We start from the raw sequence: 24,496 nt of genomic DNA, 5'->3' as shown, positions 1-24,496 counted from the left end.
TTTCATAATAATGATATACTTTACATTAAAGGATTTATAATAGGACATTTTATTTGTGCGCTATTAGATCCCTAAAGAAAACATTTCTGCTCTATTTTCAGAAGTCATAAAAAAGTAATTCATGAAACAAAAGCAATTTTAGCCTTGCTCTTTTCTCTGTTTCCTGATGAAAGCTATCACCCCACTCCAACGCTTCTTAAAGGGTTGACCTGGAAAACACTGGCAGCCACACTCGTCTGAACATCAGTGAAGGTGAACCCTGAGCAGCAGGGCGCACACTGCAGCACCAGGGATTCAAACGCTATTTAACACAAAATGGGATGATCCTGCTTTATTCACATCAAGTTCTTCTGTCAAATTCTCATTTGGAGTTGTGGGTAATGTTGCAATTAGTTATGTGTTCTGCATTTAATTTTCCCTAAAATGAGGTTCTGTCACAGTACAACGCTTGAAGAAATCTCTTTGGCCATAATTTGAATTGCTGATGAAAAAGGCCTTTACTGAGCCTTGGCTGCAGTCTAAAAGCTGCTGTTCACCTTCATAATCAAATGCAATTTCATCTGCTTTAACAGTACGTTAAAATACCTTACACCTAAGATGTTTATTGGAGGTTAGTCTCTCACTCCTCAAAAGGCAACTATCATCCTTTGCATGTGTTCTCTCACCTAAATTTCATTTCACAGTTTACTATTAATGGCTGTTTTGCAATTGCTAATGCTGGTAATTACACAGTCATCTCCTCTGCCCTGTTCACAACCCACGACAAACCACTAACAGCACAGCCACTGTATATATGACAAAAAAAAAAAATGGATGAGGGTGGTGGCATACCCTATCGCTCTATCCGTCACTATTTATAGCCCAAACAATTAAGCTGAGAGGACCTTCATTAGCCTGCTGCTATTCAGCGGGACCCCGAGTCGCCTTGCCAGCCAGCCAAACAGGTGTTCCTTAATAATCACTGCTGAATTGCCAGCAACAGTGGTTTGTGATTTTCCCTCCATATGTTTCAAGCTGTTAGCAGTCCTCTACTGAGAAATGAATGACTTTCTAAGTCTCATTACAATATCTTACAGTACTTACAGGTGGCTGTTGGCTGGCAATCTGACCCCAGTACAAGACAAACTGGTAATATTTGTGACTTTCAGCCCTACAAAGGTTATTGCTATGGCTGGTAATATTATGATCAAAATGTAAAGTTAATGTAATGCCTGTGGCTCCACTGCAGCTACTGTTACTCTTAGAAAATTCTCTGTGCTTGCTTTACTTTGAGGGATGAACAAACAAACATTTTTGAGGATATTACCACTGTGCTGTGGTAAGCTGTACCTATTTTGCATTTTAAAGTCATATTCAACAGAAGGCCCATTAATTACCACTAAACATAGATATGATTTGGTCATTTTTAACACTGCATATGAAAGCACAAGCTACAATTCTCCACTGAAGCTGTGCACAAAACTGGGAAATGAGAAGCTGCCAGTTTTGTTGGTTTGTTTTTTACAGTAAATGCAATGGGATAAAAAATATTTTTCATAGTCTATCTGTATTTACTTTTTGAAATTTTCTTTAACACCATGGAGTGAACCATAACCAGAGATACAGGTAAGTGTAATAGGATGAAATTTCCATTCATTTAGTCACTATGTACCTACAGCATTACACTGATTTATACAGAGCTGTCAGTCTGCCGTCTTGGTGAAATTATGATGAAATATTAATTAGGGCAGACCTGACTTGTGCAGACATACCCATGCTCTCAAGTGTCTACTCAAGATGGCAGCAGGTACGAAAGATGCCTGGGGAGAAGACCTTTTTCATAGTTTCATAGTTGTCCATATTAGAGTAGGAAGGATCTATTTTATTAGGTCGTTAACATTCTAAACACCTCTCATTTGGTTCAGATTTCAAATTAGCAATCCAGCCAGTGTGTGAAGTGAATAGCCTATGCTTGCTGAAGCAACCTGAGTTGAAGGGATGCAACAGGACTGGGATCCTGTTATGCATTAGAATTATGTATGTATTTTTTTACAAATGTATTCAAAATTAAAAACTAAAATCTCCTTCTCAAAAGTATTCAGCCCCTTTGCCTGACACTCCAAATTGTTGTCAGGTGGATCATGTTTGCTTTAATTCTTGAGATGTGTCAAGAACTTGAATGAAGTCTAGCTTCGGCAAATTGATTTCACTAGACATCGTTTAGAAAGGCACGCACCTCTATACAAAGAACAAAGGTCTTGCTCCAGAATGCACTGTAAGTGGCCTGAGATACGTAGGAGCAATGGTTCACCTTTCAGCACGACAATGACCTGAAGCGCACAGCCAAGACAAATCTCTGACTGTTTTTGAGTGGCCCATAAGGTCATGACTTAAACCCCAAAGCACATCTGTGAAGAGGCCCAAAAAAATGACAGTTCATATCCAATTTGATTGATCTTACAAGAAAGAATGGCATAAACTGCCCAAATCTTGGTATTCAAAGTCTGGATAGACTTACACAAGAAGACTCAAAGCTGTAGTTGCTGCCAAAGAGGCTTCTACAAAGTTTTGAACCAAGGGTCTGAGATATCACTTTCTGACTTTTGAAATGATAATAACTATCAGAAATGGTATCATAATTTATCGTGAAACTGTGTCATCCCTAATTGGTATGGACATCCATGGTTCCCAGAAGATGTATCCTAATAACCTTCCTCTTACTGCCACCTCCAACACCAGGAGGTGGCAATGTTTATTTTTATTGAAAAAACTCCACAACTGTCATAAAATTTGGTACACACATTCATGCCACTCTAGCATGGCTATAGACGAAACCAGAAATTATTCTTCTCAAAGATAATCTCTGAAATAACACTAGCCAGTAATGTAATCAATAAAAATTATGGCCTAAAAGGTTAGGTTGCAATGACCAGGTATTAATTCACCTCAGCTTTGGAGCAGTGCTCATTTTATTTACTTCATCTGTTGGTTAAGTGGCCTTATACATGTATAGCGCTTTTCTATGCATTGCAGCACACTTAAAGCACTTTCACACTATTTGGCCATTCAATCAGTCCCACTCCTAAGTACTCACACATTCACACACCGGTGACATCACCGGGAGCAGCTGAGGGTTCAATGTCTTGCTCAAGGACACTTTGACATGTGTACTGGACAACCTGGGAATCGACCCACTAAGTTTCTGGTTAGGAGACGACCCGCTCTAACTTCTGAGCCACAGCTGCCCTAAGAGCTGATTAATACATTTTACTCAATAATATCCTTGCTTGAATGTGCTTGAAGTACTTGGCTTGTAGTTGTAACAAGAGTGAGATTTAGGTGTGAGGTGGCTGTGGCTCACTCCAGAGGTCCGCCGCTGTGCTCCTGTTTCTCGCTTGTTTTTGATGCTGTTCCTGTTGTTTTCCTTGTTAAATGATATATGACACATATGCTTGCTGCTAAGACTAATGTTTTTGGTCTGGGATTTGTGCTGGATTAAGCTTCAAAAGAATGGCTGGCTGTCTTTTGTTCAACGCTGGCGTGCTCGGTTTTCTGGAGGGTTGCTGGTTTAGCACAGCTTAGGTTTTGTAAGAGGAAAATAGAAACGATATTATGCAATCTTGTATTATTTTGCCACAATGTGTACAGTATGCATTTGGACCCATATTGGCTGACAATGTACTGTATACCAATGTGTGATGATTGCAATATTGTGCTGCACTGTCACAGCCATTCATATATTTAGTTCAGACAGACAGTGTTGTTTACCACAACACACATCCTTTCATGAATGGTGATTGAATGATTCCAATTCTGCTCACTTTTTCAAGTGACCCTGTCTTGATGGAAAGACTTTATCAATTGAACTAATTGAAGTATGTTTGCTCTGATTTTGATAATGCATATAATTTCATTATGCATGGGTGAATGCTTTTTCTAATATCCTAATCAGCAGCAATTGCCAGCCTTTCATCTCACCTCACTGCTTCAAGAATCACAAGTGGCATCAAGGGTTGTGCGCGCACAGCTCATCACTGCATGCTCTCTCAGGGGTATAGCACTTGTCCAGCATTTCAGAGGCCCTAATTGCATACAAACATACAATGGCGTAATCTAAATGTGTATGCAATGCTCTCCTCTTATCTCAACAGGCCTGTGGGTGACAGGAGTGTGACTGCAGTAAATAGAAGCCGCCCACCACCAGTACTCCAGTCCTCTAGGACACCGGCTACCAGTGTATATGGTGCACTTGATTCTCAGTCTGTTTAGTACTTCAGAATTAAGTTAATGTGTAATTACAGTTGATACAGTTACAGGTTTAGCAAGACCAAACTAGAGACAGGGACCTGCGACTGACGCCAAGTAGAGTGGATATGAATCACATGACTTTTCATGAAGCTAATAAGACAGAAAAGAGGCATGTGTGTTCCCAGCAGAGAAAACAGTCATCTCTAAGGACAGAGAAGTAATTTATTGTGTAACCCGAGCAGTAAATCTCTCACACTGAGGTCCTTGGATTCACACAGTAAGTAAACATTTTGCTGTCTTCTACTAGTTTCAATGTAGTTGTGGTGTGTCTCCACAACTAGTTCACTATGCACATTCCCAACATTGTAGGAATACAACTCAACAAATTCTGTATAGCCACAAAGCAACAAATAACTCTGAAAGATGAACTAAATAGATGTGTCCTCCACATATGGATGCATGTGTTCAAAGCAAAACAAGCTCTCAGAACAAAAGTGAGGGATTATGCTGATGTTTAAACATTGTAAATCATGCCATTCATGAGAGCTAGCATGATTACTCTTGCAGAAGGGAACTGTAGCTTAGCAACAAAATTACAAGAAGTTGATCTTGATGGAGAAGTCTGGCCATGCATCAGTTAGCCTGTCAAGTTCATGTTAAAACGAGAGTTTAGAAAAAGTTAAGTGAATAATAATATTGCATACTCATATTCCTTCTGTAACATAAACCTTATCCAGTGCCAGTGCTTGTGAGGTCAGTCACTAATAAATGCCTGGATTAGAACAAAAAACAACACAAGACTACACACTGCTGTACACTGATGACTGAGCCGTTGATGCCACAAAGAGGCAGCAAATCTTTGTATGAAAGTTTGAAATGTCTCCTACTCACCAGTATTTCACATCTCAGTCCTGGGCGTCCCTCAGGAGGAATGCACAAGATTCACAAACCGTGGAACTGAAGCAAAAAACGTTGTAGCAGTTTTCTTCTTAAGAAGCAAATTCACTTTTATGCTCCTGTCTTTGCTAGCTTTTTTTTCCCCACACTGACCAAAAAACTCAACAGTCACACAGGAAATGAAAAAAAAGGTCTATCTGGATCAGAGCTTCTCATTACACACTCTTCAACACCAGTAACTCCCCTGAACAGATGAGCTGCGATAAAACCTCTGGAGATTGCAGAGGAGTACTCGGGGGATTTGCATAACGTGCAGTCTTCTGCTGGTACTAATGTCTGGCCAGTAGAGAGACCGGCGCTGATTTTCATTCAAGCCACGCTTTCTCTTGGCATGAATACCTCCTCAAATGAAGACTGAAGAAAGAGTAATAGATGGACTGAAGAGTATCAGGAGAAAATAGGAATGTATACGCAAGGCAATACTGGAAAAGCCAACATAGTATTCCTGAAATCATGTTGCTGGTGGCATTGGAAAGGTGCTCCCCTGTGTGTATCCGCTGTGCCTCCACCTCTTTGTGTCCTCCTTGTCTCCAGCTGTGGTAGAGGTGCTGAATGATAGAGCAGTGCTGAGCACTGCTGCCACCGCTGCTGCGTCCTTCCTGCTACAGCAGCAGTCTCTGCTCAAATAAATGCCTGGTCTGTCACAGTTCTCTGCTGCAATGTATAAGATTCATCCTTCCTCTCTCTCATACTCTCCCTCCCTCTTGCCCTCCTCCCTCTTTGCTCACTCTCCTTCATTCACTTGCACTCAGTCACACGTGAGAAGACGCAGAGGGAGCCTAGAATACAAATAGGCTATCTTCCTTAAAGACGTGATTGTGCTCCTTGAATTTGATTATTTTTTTAAGCCGCCAAACTGAAAGAGGGGATGGAAGAAGTAGATGTGATCTCTAGATCCCTCGCTTGCTGTCTTTGATCTGCCTTATCGCCAGTGGACTGAGCTGTCCATCAGTGCTGCTGTGGCTCTGGACTCCAGAATATTCCTGTCAACAAGAAACAGAGAAATTCAAATTAAGAAGAAGTCTATTTCAGAGCTCACAGCTCTTGAAAAGAAGTGCTTTGATTTCGTGGCAGTGCATGCTGCCACTGGTTTTGGGATAGTGGCATCTGCTGGAAAAACTCAACACAGCCCTGAACACCAAGTACACTGATATGCAATGAATATTTAATCTGGGAAACGGACTTGGGAAAAAAATAGATGGAAGCCATATAAATAAAATGCAGACAACAATGCAAATTTTCATAGATGTGTAAAATTGCTAAAAAAAGTTACATGTAGGCTACATTTTCCAGATTCTCACAAGTGAACATGTGTTGCTTTTATCTGTTTTTAATCTATTGTCTATTTTAAAATGTAAATTAAAAACAAACTAACAAAAAAAGCTACTCTGGTTATGGTTAAGCAAAAGTGTGTAAAAGTGTGATTTTAAAGAAAAAAATTGCCAGTTTCTCACCTTTGCAATAGTCATCGGAATGTGCTGGACAGAACTGCAATTTATAAAATTAGCTTACATTAATGAAATCTACCCATTATTCATTGTTATTAGCTGTGTGACATGTCAAAGAGTCTGCGGAAGTGCAGATAAGCAGAAATGTCAAAAAATGTCAGAAATGCCCAGAGAGGTTGTTCCATAATTTTACAGTGCATTCTGAAAATGTGGGGGCTTATCCCACATTTACACAGTGAATGTCTAGTTATGTACCTCCTTTGCTTAAACTGAGTCAAGCATTAAAGTAGCATGTGAACAAGTTTCAGCAGAGTTACTCAGAATAATGGACATTTGTATTTCTTTTGACTTATCAAAACAGTTAAATAGCAAGTTCTTTCAAAATGCAAGAGTCATAATTACCAATCTGGCATCAATGGATATTAATGAATTTGGCACAGATATCTATTGACACTTCATAAAATGAAAAGCTCAAATGTGACAAATACCACAAATGATGGAGGTGTTGCTTATTTACGGTTCTATAGTGTCAGTAGGAGACAACAGTGAGCTTGGCTTTGTATTGTTATTAGATAAACCTGTACTTGACAAGTGAAATGTCTGAGAAAGAAAAGAAAACAACAAACTCCCTGGGTAGTTGACTACCTACAGCAATAGACTAAGCACCAGTTTAATACACGCTCTTAGTGTCTGAGTCACTCTAGTTGCATTGCTATCTGATTGCAGAGCCGTTGCCATTGCTCCGTCTGCCAGCAGATTCTGACGAGCTTTGTTTGCCTCATCCTGCCTTCCCACTGCAGAGTGGGGGCAGGACTGAGAGTGGTAAAGTGCTTGTTAACTTCACCTGCCTTGTCTGGTGGATCTGCTTGTGGGCATGAGTCCTGCCTGACTGTATCACAGACATATGGACACAATTATTTTCCTGCTGTGAAGTCAAACAATTTGTGGAACCTGTGTGTGTACGCTAAAGAAAGGCTGTGATTTAACAAGCTCATGAGATGTAATGGTATAGAAAGCATTCGTCACTGTAAAGGTTATGTATGCTGAAAATAATACACAAATACAAAATTGCAAAAATATGCGTGTAGCGGTTAAGAACAAACAAGGTACCAGTCCAGAGGTAATATGTAATAGAATAATATGTAGTTCATATATCGATATAATGTGTAGTAGTTATGTAAGGGTGAGCTAAGTGTTTATGTAAGCTTGAACTGTTTCTCTTCTCTTCTCTTGCTCAAGCAAGAATATTTTGGGTTGTGTCCTCCTTGTTTAATTTATGGATAAACATCCAGTACGAATTCCTCCTTAAATGGGAAATGGACATAGCTTCAGCCTTATGTGAACGGTTCATGTGTGCTCTGTTCATGCTTGGAAAAAGGAAATGTGCACTAGGTCAATGCTACCTAGAAGTTCAGGTACTGGACATCTCAGACAATGCTCAGACGAAAGGGTGTAGAGCTGGCGTGGGACTGTGACTCTGGCTCAAGCCATAGAAGGCTGTGTAACTGCGAGCAGATAAAGTTAGGACATCTCTGGGTTAGGGAGAGAAGGAGTGATGGTGCTTTTGGACCCAGCCCGGGGGACTCTGGACTCTGACTGACTGTACCTTGTGACCAACAATGACTGACTGACTCTGTGACAATCTCCATATTTAATACTATTTCCATAGATCTCTCTCTGTATAGATACTGCAGATGGATAGATAGCACTGCTGTCACACTGATCCTGCACAGGAGACTTAAGCTCTGTTTTTCATTCTGTACTTACTGAATTTCTATTTTGCCTTCTCAACTTGGCCAAAGTAATTCAGAAAAAAAAAACTGGCTATAAAGAGAAAATAGGAATTTTCTGTGATCTCATCTATAATGTGTAACAGACCCACTAGCTTGATCTTTTAACTAACCAAGCTTGAAAAAGCAAAAAAAAAAAAAAAAGATACCAGTGTATGCCCCTCTCAGCTCAAACATTAACATTCATGTGTGGTATCTTCTACGAGACAGCTCCTGTGTAATAGCTGTAACAAGCTTAAAGGACTATTTCAGCTCCAGGTTGAGAAAGTGATCGAGGCACAGCAAAAATTATACATCAAACATCTGAAACTTTGATTCAGGTTAAAAATAACCTCCTGACTTTATGTGCATTTCATTTTCCATCTGCAGAAGCCAAGGAGTATTCTGTCATCTATGACCATTTTTGCTTCTGATTATCTTATCTTGTTTCCATGACAGCTACAGCTTATGTTTTTTCTCATACTTAAGCTGCTGCTTTACCTAGAAACAAGCATTGTTTTATCATCTTTATAAAGCTTTTCTGAATATCCTGTGTCTTTTTCAAGCTGTTTTAAAGCTCGCCTCACCCATAAACTGTATAGCTTAAACAATCTTGTGAAATTTTAAATACATCATAGCAAATACCTGACTTAAATGTGTCATAAATTTGATAGAGGATATAAGCAGATGGCAATTTTATTTTTATATTCTTGATTGATCATAACATGTCATAATGTTGCTTTTTCACCAGAAGAAAGTGGAGGAAAAAAAGAGCCCTAACCACAGGTCAAGAAAATTGGGATTAAAAAAAAAGTTTTATGCTTTTGATGTATTTTAGTATAATGCACACTGTAGGTCTACATGCTATCTGCAGCCACATCTGATCAATATTAGGCTGGCACTCATTGATTTATCCATTTCCATAAGCTTTTACTTCACCCTCAGTGTCTCCTTAGTTCTGTTCTCAAATCTCCAAACAAACGTAGTCTTTTCATTCCCGTGTGAATCATCAAGAATACACTGTAAACACTTCTGCTGGAGTTTTGATACAAACAACCTTTCTTCACCCTTTACCACATCAATGTGCAGCTCTCTACAAGGGTGTGATGCTAAAACAAAACACCTTCCTGTTTTCAGAGAAGCTACAGCAGGTAGCTTTACTTTAAAAAACTGAACTTTAAAACCTTAGCATTTAAAGACTAAAGAAAAAGAAAGAAAGAAAGCCTCTGGCAGTAACTTCATGTTATGCATCACTATTGCTCTGCTTTATAGCCAGATATATTGGTTGTTCTGTAGCTTTGTTTAATGAGAGGTGAAACGTCCTCTACCTAAAAACTAAGTCCAGTTGCCTTCTTCCAAGTTTTTCAGCATAGCTTTGTTTAAGCAACCAATTACAATTTGTAGCAAAGCAGACAAACTCCTTATGATAGGTGGTATTTGCTAGGGATATAAAAAGTACTATACTGTAATGTTCGTGAGGTTCCTGAGCAAAAAAAAAAAAAAAAAAAAAAAAAATTGCACTCACATAAAACTAAAATACAGGTGTACTAGGAAAGGTGTCAGCTGAGTGAGCTAATTGGTGTGCTAATTTGATTCCAGCACGGACATATCCAGTCGACGCATATTCCGGTTTTTCTTGCGGGGATTTATTTTGGCGATGCCACCTAAGTGTAGGTGGAATTAATTTAGGTTATATGTCTAAAAATCTGCCCGTGAAAATTCTTTCAAATATTTAAATGTCTAATCACTATACCATAGTTACTTTGCTGAAAAAGTGCAAGAGGAATGCTAAAGTTCTTTCCCCCCCTGTAAAATGCAGGATTGTGTTGTGAGGGACGGAAGAATGCTAATAAACGTGTTTTTAGCATTAACGTTTACCTGTCCGAGACAGGAACAAGCTAACAACCATCGATATATTAAGGAAATGCAATAAAACACTGTGAAAATCTGTTGTGTCTGGCATTTACAGCAAATAAATATGAGGTCCGTGAACGTTCAATATCAACTCACGGCTAAATCTCCGGTGTTAGCATGCTTGCCTGGTTTGGCTAAAGAAATTTTGAAATATATGACTAATATGATATACGCTAGAAAGGTAAGGAGTTAGATTAGAGTTTTATATAGTTACATTAACTGAAAACATTACATTTTTATTTGTAGTTGAATAAAAATTTTGACAGAATGTTAGCTAAAATGCATCTGTGAGAGGACAGTTACTCTGAGTTGTTGCATTGTGGGGTCAGCATGTTATGACTTACTGTAGATACAGTTTATGACACCTATTAAATTACAGAGCCCATATATATATATATCCAAATTACTAATATTAATGTGAAAATTAATTTTGAGGTTAATATTATGCTTGTAGGGTGATTAGGTAGGAATTAAAACCTGTTTGCTGTTACACTAATTGTGAGTCGCAGTGGGAACCCACACTTACCAGAATGACTCCTAGGAATCAGCTGAATTTTGATATGGACTAAAAATAATCCAGTTTCCCATGAGAATCTATGGCATCCGAATTGTATAATATTTGGAGGAGATATACCTCCACAAACACTAATCATCTTTATTACTTGGTGTTACATCAAAAACATTTATTTTTCTTAAATTTATATTTGAATTTATTTTTAGCTCTGCATTGTTGTATAATCTGGAATCTCACAAATGTCTATTTTTTTTCCCTTTGAGCAGAAATGGAAACCATCTAACCTTCTGACCACCACCAAAACACAGTCGGCTGTTTGTTGGGAGAAGGGATGTCTGCCAATTCTAAGATTGCTGTTAATGCTTCCTGTATATTTTACCATTACTTTTTGAAGTGTTTTTAATTGCATGAGATCCCCAAATTCCTTGAAACAATAATAACGATAACGGTGTAAACTCTCGGATCCTAACCGGTCTGTGTATTCCATTCACAGTTTTCACACAAGGTTAAAATGAAAAATGGTAAATGGACTGTATTTATATAGCGCATTCTTCCAAAGCGCTTTACAGGAGATGATACGCCATTCACCCATTCACACACAACATTCACACACCAATGACAACAGAAAAGAAAAGAACCGTTTAGGTGGACTGTGGCTGTACAAGACCTCCAAATAATGTCAGTATAACAAAAACAGTTTCAGCCAAACTGCAGTGGATTATTGCTGTTAAGCAGTCCTGGATATTTTCAGAGAAAACCAGAAATAGGCTGCTACATAGCTGCAAATAACTAGGAAGATGCAACTAAATATTGGGAAAGTCACTGTATGTTCTGTTTGAGTACATTAGGCCTGGTAAGTCTTTTTCTCACTTGGTTGTTTCAGGTCTTATGATTCATGTATTTTTCCCTGTAGAGGTTTTATGCCCACATCACAAGTAAGTTTGTTCAGTCAGGCTTAACATATACACACACGTCAGACTCGGGCACCTGTCACTCACTTTCCAGCTTTTTAACTTTTATGAGTTAAGTTTATTTTTAAATCACAGCTTTCAGTCCTCTGAAGGATTCTACAAATAGCACGTGAGGCAGTCCGCTGCTATATCACCTTCTTAGCACACCATACCATCAGAAAAACCATGGTTAAAACTCTTTTTTTTATACAGAAGAAATGTATATTTATTTTCGCCTTGTGCTAATTACTTGTAGTAGGTCACATATGTTTTCCCCTAAGTGGTTTATACATCATCCCCCGCATTTCCTAAATTAATTACATCAGATGCTCAAAGAAATGATGAAAATGTGGCCCACTAACACCACCGCTGTAGGAGCAAGAGAATTCAGGTCAGAGGAGAGCAATTCTTTAGGCACCACACAAGATTTAGACTCCTCTTGGCAGTAGACAAGTATTACATTTTGATGCAGAGCCATACGTTTTAGGGTCATTAACTAAAATTATGATGCATTTGACAAGATCTTGCATGCAATTTAGACAAATTAGGCTCATTAGTCCCATTTTTAATGGTCAGAATGAAGATTATACTAAGATATTGCTTTGCGGGGCTAAACACGCTAAACACTTTACTGTATCAGACTTATTACTGTCAAATTAAAAGCTTGGTTGAATAAGAAAACAAAACTTAAAGTAATGTTCGTGCATTTACATTTACAGAATAAAAAACAAAGGCCACTTTCTCCCTGTTTTCCTGTGGTTGTTTAGACATATACCCTAAAGACCTTGGATGTGCAGTCATCAGGAATATTACTGCTACAGCATGACAATGTAGTAATCGCATATCGTGTCCTGTAAGTGACAGGGAGAGAGTGCAAGTGAAACAAGGCACTCCGTGGGGATTTGCCAGAGGGCTTGTCCCTTCAAATGGCTGGTGATGATAACCTCCTTGTCTTCTGCTCAGAGATTAACAACCAAGTGGGCTGTATGGATGGATTTACTCTGGTGGTGTGCTTGGACTTGAGAGGGAGAGAGGTCAGAGTCTATCTAAACAGCAGATGGTTTGTTGTGGCTCTTTGGGAGTGTGTTAAAATGGACCAAATACACAAATCAAAGTCTGCATATGAGCACTCTTTTTAGCAATGATGGAGACCACTTGTAGAAAGCTTGGGTTGTGTCCTCCTTGTTTAATTTATGGATAAACATCCAGAGCGAATTCCTCCTTAAATGGGAAATGGACATAGCTTCAGCCTTATGTGAACGGTTCATGTGTGCTCTGTTCATGTTTGGAAAAAGGAAATGTGCACTAGGTCAACGCTACCTAGAAGTTCAGGGACTGGACATCTCAGACAAAGCTCGAAAGGAAGGGGTGTAGAGCTGGCGTGGGACTGTGACTCTGGCTCAAGCCATAGAAGGCTGTGTAACTGCAAGAAGACAGTTAGGACAGCTGTGGGTTAGGGAAGGAGAAGGAGTGATGGTGCTGCATTCGTGATTGTGCATTCGGACCCGGCCGGGGGGGACTCTAGACTCTGGACTCTGGACTCTGACTGACTGTACCTTGTGATCAACAATGACTGACTGACTCTGTGACAATCTCCTTATTTAATACTTTATTTATTCCATTGATTCTGTTCTCTGTTCCCTAACTACCAGATTACCTATCTAACTATTACCCTGTTCAGAATAATTGTAATATTAAATGATTATTTAAATTGGGATGATTTGTCTGAATTGATTTAGTTTACATCTGGCTCGAACTATCACATTAAAGAATGAATCCCCAACATACAAACATGATTATAAACTAGAAAGATATTCCACTTCACTGTACTACTTGGAAAATTAGGGGATAGTTTGTATCAGTGTAGACACACAGTTGTAGGTGACAGCAGCAGTGCTAATTACACAGACTAAAGCCATAAACATCTTAACAATACATAGAATACAGCCTCTATCCAAATCTTCCCATAACCGCTGACATTGGACCACTGAAAAATTGGCCTTTCTCAACCAAACCAGTGTACAACGGCATATTATTACTTTAGTAAATGAATTATAGGCATAGCCTTGACTATCAAAATTCAAGCAGAAATGCTAGGCGGCACCTGTCACCTTATTTCAGTATGAGTTGTGGCAGATGTTGCTTCCTAAAGCAGCTGAACAGGTCTGTTAAGTGAGATCAAAACTCCAGCTGAGCTTTAAAAGGAACTGCTCCTCTGAGCTCCATATTTCCAACATCTGGAGAATAAACAATCGTATCAGAGATGACAGTCATTACAGAGAGAGAGCTGAAAAAGTGTGTTCACACAAAATGGAAGAACGAAGTCAGATGGCCTTGAATACAAATATTGTCTATGCACACATGCTTATTTATAACAGCATTTTCTTAACAGGCAAAGGCAATGTGTTTATGAAATGTTTCATTCTCTGCTTTGTATGTGATTCACCAGAAAGCCTTTGCTCAGCCCACTATGCTGAGACATCACTGTGTACTAAAAGGTTATGGTTAAGATGAGGTTGTTGTCAGTTTCTGCTCTGTGCAGCCTCACTGGGAGCTTTAAATTGTACACTGTCAGTGAATATGTATGTAATGAGAAGCTGATACTAAACAGAGACAATCAAATTTCTGTAGGCAACAGCAAGCCCTCTAAATTAGATTTAACACAGTGCAGCTCTAAGGAATGCCCCCTGAAGGCTAAGAGGCAATGACAATGTTTGTGATGGTCCACAAGTCACTCAACTTTTAATCATGAAAAATAAGCAAAGGGTATTTGCAGAGTACTGTTTCGTGAGTTACCTAATGTAAAGCTGACTTAATCAAAACAACTTCTAATCCTGGAGTAAGATGCTGAAGAGCTGTTGAGTATTAAGGCACACCTGCAATACATAATCTGACTTCTGTTGCATAATACAGTACCATCAGTAACACAAGAAACACCATAGATGCATAGCTGATGAAGCAGAAAAATGAATTATCCTATACACATCTTTTCTCTGAGGTAAAACTGAGGGAATATTCTCTTGGGGAGATGCCCACAAAGACTGACAGCAGCCCACTTCTTCCACTTCTCCACCAAACATCTGATATATCTGTGATTAAAAGCAGTGACTGTTGGCTTTAATTCATTAGAAAGATGTGACCCAGCCTTCGAAATTATGCATCCTCTGAGGCAGATGGTTGTAATCTTTTTTCTCTTTTTTTTAAAAAGAATCACAAAAATTATGCACAATGAATATGAATGAAGGGTTCTACTCCCACAAGAACTCAGAAACAATTTTCTTCCAAACAAAATAGAAAGTACAGTATGTTATGAACTACATTTTTGTCAATGTTAGTGTAATTAGATGAAATCAATCAAAAACAAAATTAATTAAAGTTTGATTCATTTCAGTGTTGCGGAATCAATTTTAATTTGAAAATTCACTTCAAAATATCATTTAAATGTGAATATGTCTTTGTTACGTGAATATATCCAACACAAGGTGAAAACTTCACACCTCACATGGTAGCGTTTATATCTTATATATGTTAAAAAGATTGAGATTGAGCTTTTTGATATCTGTCACTCATGCTGTTCATACTGGCAGTGAAATGGTTCTTCATTACGACTACATTCGAGAGGGACCTGGCTGCAGACAAGATGGCGGATTGTGAGCAAGTTTTGTGCATTGTCACTTTTGGCCTTAAATTGTCTTCACTTATCCAAATCTGAGGATACCTTTGTCCTGACAGCCATGTGTAGGCTTACTGTTGGTCCCAGAAACAAGCCTTTATGTAACTATCAGCACATAACTCCTCGGCCATGGCAGAGAAAGAGGGGATTTCAAACTGAAAAGACTAACTTCAGCAATAACCAGTTGAACTGGCTCAATTGGACTGGCATGGCAGGCTTCAGCGGCCTGCGAGCAATTTAATGTAATGGACTTAAAACATCAGAGCCAAACATTCTCAACAAGTAGAAATTTCAACAACTAGTAAAATATTCATTAATCAATCAGGATTGATCAGCAACAGTGACATGGATGTCAGTTTTCTTTTCCCTTAGTATCTCATTTTTGTTGTGACTGTGTGTCTGTACTGTGATTACATGCCATTCCTCTTTAGCACCACATATGTACCAAAGTGATGTGTGGCGGTTGGTGAGGTGTGGGAAATTTTGCCTCTACTGCTTGAAAATACAGATCATGGTGATACTAACACACTGAGACTTGCTTTGCCAAGGCAGATATTTACATGACACAGAAGCCCGTGGTCCTCGTCAACTCTCTGTCTGCCTCATCAGTCTCTATTTATTTACATTTTCACTAATGAGGCTCTGTGCCTATTTAAGTGTGCTTAACCTCCTGGGAAGCATTTCCATGGAAGGACATTACTCAGTGTGATTTTTTATTTTCCTTCACCGAAAACATTATTGAATTGTTGTTCAGTTGTATGTATGGTTTGTTGTTGTGTGTCCTTTAACAGCATTGCTTCACTGCTGCTACTGTGACATGAATTTAAGTTGGTGTGAACGAATCTATAATTGGCAAACCTAGCAGCAAAGGAGATTTAGAATCTGAGTTGGATAGTAGATCTTTTGCATAAAATATTGTAAAATAACCATTGAAAAAGGAAAAATACTAAGACAAACAGTTTTTTGAGATAAAAATATTTATTCCTAATGCATTATCTAATGTGTATTGGACTGTAAAAGTACCACAGGCAGTTTTTGTTTATGCATTTATTGTGACTCTACTTTCCTGAAACTGCTTGCAAGTGCAAACACAAATGATGTGCTGTTTGGGTGACCCAAACTGAATCATAATCCATGCGCAATGTAAGGCAATCTGTTTCTACTGTTGCTGTCTTTCACATATTTTAGTTGCCAGTTTGATTAACAAGTTTACCATCTGTTACATTTGAGTATTGTTACATGCAATCATGCTCCCAAACAGAGAATGGCAAACGTCTCTTTGAATTGTTTTCATGATTGAATAAACTGATTCCCCTATAATAATCCTGGTTATAGACAGAAAATATTGCTTTGATTAATCACAGGAAAAATACATTTGGGATTGTACAAAAAAAAGAAAAGGGAAAAAAATGTAAAATCTTTGCCAGAACTCAGGACATATCCTCCTACACAACCCTGATGATTCCAACCCAGTGTGTTTTCATTTATTAAGCAGGAAAAGGAGCATGCACCTAATTTGTTAAATCTGTGTTCTGTATCGGAAGATTTGACTAATTAATTAAGGTACCCATGCAGTTTGACCTGTGCATAATTACACAAAAGTGCATCTTTCAAATTAGAGACTGCAGATGGAATGCACATGGTAATCCTGCTGTGGTGTGATGAGTACAGCTATTTAATCAAATGGAAGAGATCAACCTCATACAGTCTACAAAATGTTGCAGATGACTTTATTGGTAATATAACCCATGAATCTAAGATTGTCCACTCTGCCTCTGATTTCGAAGAAGTATGTGTGTGTTTGTATGTCTCCATCAGCTTATGACATTAAAAAATATTCTGTCTTTGCATTTTTCCAGGCAGACGAGGTGGTCTGAGCAGGTGCACTTTCTTGGCAAAATTACTTGACACCCACAGAACTAGTTTGGATCCACAGAATTACCAGACAGGTAACACACTGCATAACACATTAAACTTACTTGGTGTTAACGTCTGAAAATATCAAGATCTAAGTAGAATATCATGTTTTTCAAGTAGCCTACATGCCAGTTTTGAATCTCAAAATTTCTTTTCCTTGTCATTGTATCTTTTTTTTACTTCTCTAGTTGCAAGGGTAAGTTCTCTTACACTGATCTGAACTGTTGCTCCATATTTCTCTAAGGTGGGGTCTAGGATTTAAAGTTCATTCTTCAGTACACTCAAAATAAGGCTGTGATGTACTGTACTCTAGAAGCAAAGAAAAGACAGTTGTGAGCAGCACCTGGATGTTTGCATGTGTGAGTTCACATGTCAATGGACAAACTAAAGAATAAATGTTATTCTGTAACCTAACGTACATTCAGGATGGATAGGCATGGAAAACATTTCTGATAGCATGATGGGTGTCTCATGAAATTTCAACATCACATATCTCCCCCAGTGTCTCTAACCTCATGCATTTGTAAAGGTTCTTTCATCTCATACAGTATGTCAGCTTCACCTGCAGATAACCAACAGAGGATACGAGCCTTCCTCCTACATCAAATTCATGTTGGTTGGCTGCCATGTGTTAAGAAAGACATTAGTTATAGATGCATCTTTTTCAGGAAAAAGTCAGCTTTTATCAACCACTAAATAACTTGTACCATAATAAGAGTGTCTGCACAAAGCCAAGGTCACTGTGGTGGCAGGTTTGTGTTACTCATCCCTGGATACAGTAAAGGCAGTAAGTTAAACAAGTAAGTAAGTTGTTGGTCTAAAGGGGAGGTAACAATGAGGTGGGGGGAGAAAAACAGTGGCATGTCCATTTTATTCAAGTTACTTAAATGAAGGCTATGAGAGTCATCAGATGACTGTTCTCAGGGAAGCATGAGTTAGTGTCTGAAAAACATCCTCATTCACTATACTAGGAACTGCCATTCAGCGAAAGTAGAACTTATGAATCAAACCCCAACTGGGGGAGTGCAGTGGTAAACATCCCTACTTGAGTTCTGAACTTGAAATTCTGAAGAGTGAAAACAACAGCAAGATGAGCAGTATTTAACCAGAGCGCCTTCGTTGTTTTTAAAGACGAGGGCTGTTTGAAATATGGTTGATGTTATTAGGAGTAAAGGGTGTGTTTATGAGTGCCCTACATCCAAATGTGCATAGAATCATGGCAGTTAAAAAAGAGGGAGAATACAATTGTGAGAGGTGCACTTTTCAATTGTGTCTGCAAAACAAGCATAATATGAAAAATAAATAAAACACACAGAAGAAACAACTGGGTAAATGAATATTCATGCCCTGGATCACTTGTGCATTATGAATCTTAAAATGTCTTTTCACCCTCTACAGTAGTGTATTCAGTTCTCTTTGTATGCTAACTGCATTTGCCTGATTACTTTTTGTGAACGGTTTGCTGGGAGAAAGGCCTTGGCATGGGGTATAAGGCATCACTTAATCCTTTGGCAATAAGAGAGAAAGGATAAGAAACAATGTGAAGACATGGCAGAATAGGCATGCAATGATGCTTCTCGGTGGTGATCATTTCGGCATTCTCTGGCACAGCATGCTCAATGGGTTCTTTGCTTATACTGTATGCCTCGCTTACTGCCAAAAGCCAACCAAGCGCATTGACAGAATGTGCCATTTAAATGCGACCTTTATTGATGCTATTCTGTAAAGAGGCAGACTAGGGTTATTTTTAAAGGTGGGTGCATTTAGAGGCAGAACAAGATAAGGAGTGTTAAAATGTGACATTCCTTTTTGTTGTTATTGTTGTTCAGCTATAATGGCTGAATTTAAATAAGAGGCTTGGTGCACTGGTTGACTTTAACCATCCATGTAAGCTCAGCAAGCAACCCTTGGAAAAGAAAGTACCGGTTTCTCCAAGCAACAATGTACTAGCTGAAAGAAAATGCAGCTGACTTAGTGTCAGTGGTAAAGCCATGGTTTTGAGTGATCAGTCAGCTGAATTCAGTCACGTGGCAATGCTCTGGGATGTTCTGTATGTTCCTACAGCAGCACTGGAGCACCTACTATTAGCATCTGGAGTGAAACCCAATTCTATGCAAATGATTTTTGTTGTAAATAGTCATTATTAATGAACAATTTTATAATTACATACATGATAGCTCATGAAAAACTAGTGATTGTTGATAAATGGAGTACCATTTATTATAAATAAATAAATGTTAACCGTCCCTGGTAGGCTAGTGGTTAAGGCGCAGCGTTCTCGTGCTGCGCCCTGGGTTCGAATCAGGGTTGCGTCAGGAAGGGCATCCAGCGTAAAACACGTGCCAAATGTCAACATGTGAGTCGTCAGATTTGTTGTGGCGGCCCCTAAACGGGAAAAGCTGAAAGTGACTTTCTTAAATAAATAAATGGCAACATTACTTAACTTGTTAGGTAGAATAGTCTTGGCAATTGACAACATATGGAAAACACAAACCAATCCTATTAATAGAGGCATAGCAATCACAAACTGAACACTACCAACAGATGAATGACTACTGGTGCACTGCTGCCATCATTTGTTCTTTAGTTACTTCAAAAGTAATGAAATGTGATAAAAAAAAAAAAATCTACACCATGTGATGTATCGTGTAATAGAATTATAACTGATGCATTTACAAGTATTTGCTCCATCATTTTGAACATTGTTGTTTAGTTTAGGAACAGTTTCAAAGATACCCTTATTCGAACAGGCTGCCTCCAGCTGTATCTGCCTTCTCTGCCCTTGACGTCCATGTTCTGCATATCTAATCCTTCACTCACCCCCTCACTTTGCCTTTGCACAACACTTGCCTCTTCTTTTACTGTCAAGAGCGCCTCTGTGTGTGAATTTTATAGGTTCGAAGATCAAAGCAGAAAATCCCAATGGAGATAAAGACAGATGGATAATGAAAGTAAAGATAAAGAGAGATGGAAATCCCCTCCAGTCTCCATATTTAGATGTTTGTCATCACTTTGTTTATGTGTTTGTACTGCAATCTTAGTTTCTTCTAATCTTGCTGAGGTTTTGCACCCTGCAGCCTTGTTTGGACCGCTTAAGTAACCTGACAGCCACTGAATCATCACCATCAACCAATATTTACCCACATCTCAACAATATTAATCTTTACAGCTGGAAAAGCTTTAAAAAATTTAAATCGGGGAAAAAAAATGCTTTGGACACAATTGGTGAATGTCTTTCCCTCTCAAATAGACACACCTTAGATCCTTCTAAGATTTTTATTAAAGTTAGCAATTTCACCCATGTCTTTCCTCTAGGTTATCAGTAATGTGTATGTTCCTATATCACCATAGGGCCAGAATAAGATTTTGATAAGTTTAGGAAAACAAGCAAACAAACAAACGTATGGCCACTTTATGTTTCTGAGTGGAAACATGTGTATCAGTTCTGTCTGGATCTGTATGACTGGCGCTGCACAGCAGATGATCCTGAGGAATGGGCAGGGAACAGTTGGACTCAATTAACCTTTCTATTCTGTAGTTTCATTAATGTCAATTGGCTGCTGTCACCAGAGATGAGCTCGGGCTGAATAGAACAGGCCAGGGTGCAAATGGAGAGAGGTGCAGTGTGAGGAGATTCAGAGGGTCACCGAAGTAGACAAGTGAACAGGGATACAGGGAGAGGAGGACTGAAGGTCAGAACAGAGGAAGGGGAAGATGAAGAAGAGAGGGGGAAACATTCAGGGCTTTGATCAGCTGTAGCTGTGTGAATGACAGATGAAGAAGGGGGCGTCTGTGGTTGTCTGATGTTTGTTTCAATTATAAAATACATGCTGCTGCCCTGTGATAACTATGTGCAGGGCTAAATGCATGCTTAGCTTTTGACCTGCATTTTGATGAACAGAAGTTGTTGTTTTGTAACATGACAGATATACAGAAGACAAACTAATTCACAAGCTTCTGAACTGCCACGGTCTAGTTCTCTCTTATGTGACTATAAAGTAGGGCAGACAATGTTAATGGGTTCTTTCAAAATGGGAGAGTGAAGTGTTTGTCAGCTTCTCCAGTAGAGGCAGAAACATAGATTACAGTGTGTATGTATCTCACAGTTTTTACATCAAATAAACCACAACTTAAAAAAAAGAAAAGAAGAAAATAGAGAGATTTATAAAAAATAAAAAGTAGAACAGACACAATTTTATTCATTTTGAGCAACGCATTTCCAACCAGCATAGCAATGATTAATGAGTTAATTCTGAAATATCAAAGATGTTTAACATTCCATTAGAGGGAAACTGTGCCTGTGTGAAAATAGCTGGGGAGAAAGTTAAGTAAGGTAAGTCTGACAACACAGAAAAAGAAAACAGAACAACAACACTTAGCTGTACCTTAGGGCAGTGTGTTAGTACAGTACAAAGGCTGATATATTTAGGGGATCAGGCCCGGGCCAGCGCAACATAGCACTATTAATGGCAACATTGCATAGTATCTAGTGTTTTTGTGCAGAGTTCATGATTTCCTGACACGGAGGAAATGTTTGGTTTCTGATAAAACACTCATTTGGAAAAGATGTTTTTGGATGTTGTGCTTCTGTGTATATTTGAGTTTGAAAACATTTATAAAAATGAAAAATGATGTACAAGTTGAATTAAGAGGTAGAGAATATCATGTTTGTCTCAGCACATAGAGAAAATGCATAACCTTCAACTTGTAGCTGAGTACACAGTGTAGCTGCCAGTCCAACATTTGATTGGTGACATGGAACGGTATGTCATACTATATTTTGTAACAAGAAAAAGAAGCATATAAATAAATACCAAAAATTAAATACCTATTTTATTATAATTAGATGGATATAGTCATGCAACATTACATATCTGAAAGAATGAATTTAACCATAACATCACATCACATCAATGCCACCCAGGACCATACTGGCATTAGAATTAGTTCATAGTTGAGCGACAAGTTAAACCATTCCAATTTTGCCGCTGGCAGATATGAATAGACATGGTGCCTTCAGTGTTTCCTGGCTATGGCTATAGTGAAAGATTGATCTCCAAGACATGCCCTACAATTAACTCATAAATTGATTTTCTGCTTGGGATTAGTATAGCTGCAGTATTTTAGAAAAGCTGTGGTGTCTCGTGCCTGGAACAAATTTTGTTCACTGATAAGTGACGTGAACAGAAGGGACATGAAGGTCAGGCAGTGTTCAACAGACTATTGCAGCGAATGAAATGAAGGTTGGACTAAGCATGAGTTGAAATGAGACAAATGTGCTAAAAGCATCAATTTAGTAAGTAAGAAAGCAAGAAAATGGTTGTTTTTACATCATATAAGTCATCAATCACTGTCATGCTTTACACCTGCTTTGTTTAAATTCACACCCCCTGCTTTCTGAATAAGATAGTTATTTATCACTCAGTTGAAAAGTATATTATCTGATACAGGAGCACCTGTAGAAGTGGTAATGCTAAATCATAAAAGGCCTGTGTGCAGCATTTTTATGGGCTCATCCGCATAAAACTGGCTGGCTGGATGTCTTCTGTGGTGAACTAAGAGGCATTCATCAATTACTTTGCTGCAGTGATGAGCCCTGCATATACTGTGACTGGTTACCAGCATTCATTTTAATAACGAATGATTGATTTTTATTTGTGTGTTATGCCTCATTGGAGCTTAGGCCATATGAACTTAAAAGACATTAATCATGTTCAGTGATCAACACACTTCTTTGTTCATTATATATCTTTTTTTCCCACAAGGAAAGCCTAACAGCAAGCACAATCTCTAAATCCTGACATTACAATGATGGTAGCTAATGACCAGACCTACAGGAACATGGCTGTAAAGTATGCACCTGCATGGAGTGCCCTCTCCTTCAGGCAAATCATTAAGAGTGCATTATTGGGGTCTGTCTTTACACCTGGAGAAGCAGGTGCAGGGCCGTGACCTCTCAGTGGAGTACACGAGGAACTCAAATGGTAGACAGCTCCCTATTTGGGATGTCTGGGATGCAGTAGTCGTGAGTAAGAACAGTTGTGCTTTTGTCTAAGTGTGTGTGTGTGTGTGTGAAGCACATGTAAAATTCACCTCTAGTGTTAAAATTAAAAGTTAAAGTTAAAACAGCAACACTGCAATGCAGAACTCATACCAATTACAGACTGCAGTTTGAAACCTGCTTGACAAATGATGTTTGACATAAAATACTGAAGAAACACATTGCATCTAACCAATCAAGTGATATTTTGCATTCAAAGTGTTATTGCGTCCCATATAACCATAAATCATTTATTTTAATTACCAGTTTAAAAAAGGGTTGGATTAAATAACTCATTTGCATTATTGAGTATCAGACCACTCTGCTTGAAATATATGTGCTTCATCAGAGAGATAATGACTCAGTCGAAGAAACTGCACAACAAGATAGTGCTGCATTTTACTGTACATCATAAAACAAATCCCAGCCATAGATTATGATGCTCTAAAACAGGACCAATCTGTTCCATGAGAACAGATTGGTGGCGTGATGAAAACTAGGTTTACGTGAGGTGACGTCGTAATGGCTGTTGATTCTGAAGGGTCTGTTTGACATTGGTTGTGATCCTTAAGAATGAAATGCAATACTTATGCAAAGTATTAATCAAATACTATCAAAATTCACAATGCCAGACATGCTTAAGTGCTTTCTTGGCAGATGTGGGCATTTAATACATGTGTATGTGTGTGTGTGTTTCAGAGAGAGAAAGAGAGATAATGGCTTTCACCTCATTTTATAATCGTCATTACACCAGCCTAAGGAAATGTTTCTCACGTGGACATATTGAACGAATTCTCCCAATACACCACTGTCCTGACATGAATAGAGAACAACAGACCCGTGTCTGTAACCTCGAGCCAGCCATTTACCATGGCATCTGTGCGGGTAATGGGAGAGGACAAGAAGGGGTGAGGATGTGACACTCATCGCAAGCACCTCTGGCTATGGCTGGCATGCCTGAAGAGCTATGTGAAAGTGAACTGATTTAGGCTGCTAACACTAGCGACCGTCCGTCACACCAGCGGCAAAGTAAATTTGAGAGAAATGAGCCCTTATAGATAGTGTATTGGTCCTGACTGCAGGCAGT

General features: G+C 38.7%; 1 protein-coding gene across 1 annotated transcript in view; it reads right to left on the bottom strand.

The window, feature by feature from the left end:
• lrrc4ca (leucine rich repeat containing 4C, genome duplicate a) overlaps positions 1 to 5,817 on the bottom strand; it is a 152,241-nt gene extending 146,424 nt beyond the window's left edge. Inside the window, exon 1 of the mRNA XM_020615207.1 lies at positions 5,119 to 5,817. The gene's annotated coding sequence lies outside the window, so the exon portion shown is untranslated. The remainder of the gene's footprint in view (positions 1 to 5,118) is intronic.
• Positions 5,818 to 24,496: the final 18,679 nt, after the last annotated feature.

The sequence above is a fragment of the Monopterus albus genome, unplaced genomic scaffold (assembly GCF_001952655.1).
Source record: "Monopterus albus unplaced genomic scaffold, M_albus_1.0 scaffold160.1, whole genome shotgun sequence".
In the NCBI taxonomy this organism is placed as follows: Eukaryota; Metazoa; Chordata; class Actinopteri; order Synbranchiformes; family Synbranchidae; genus Monopterus; species Monopterus albus.
The sequence above is the reverse complement of the archived record's forward strand: the minus strand, read 5'-3'. Positions and strand labels throughout refer to the sequence as shown.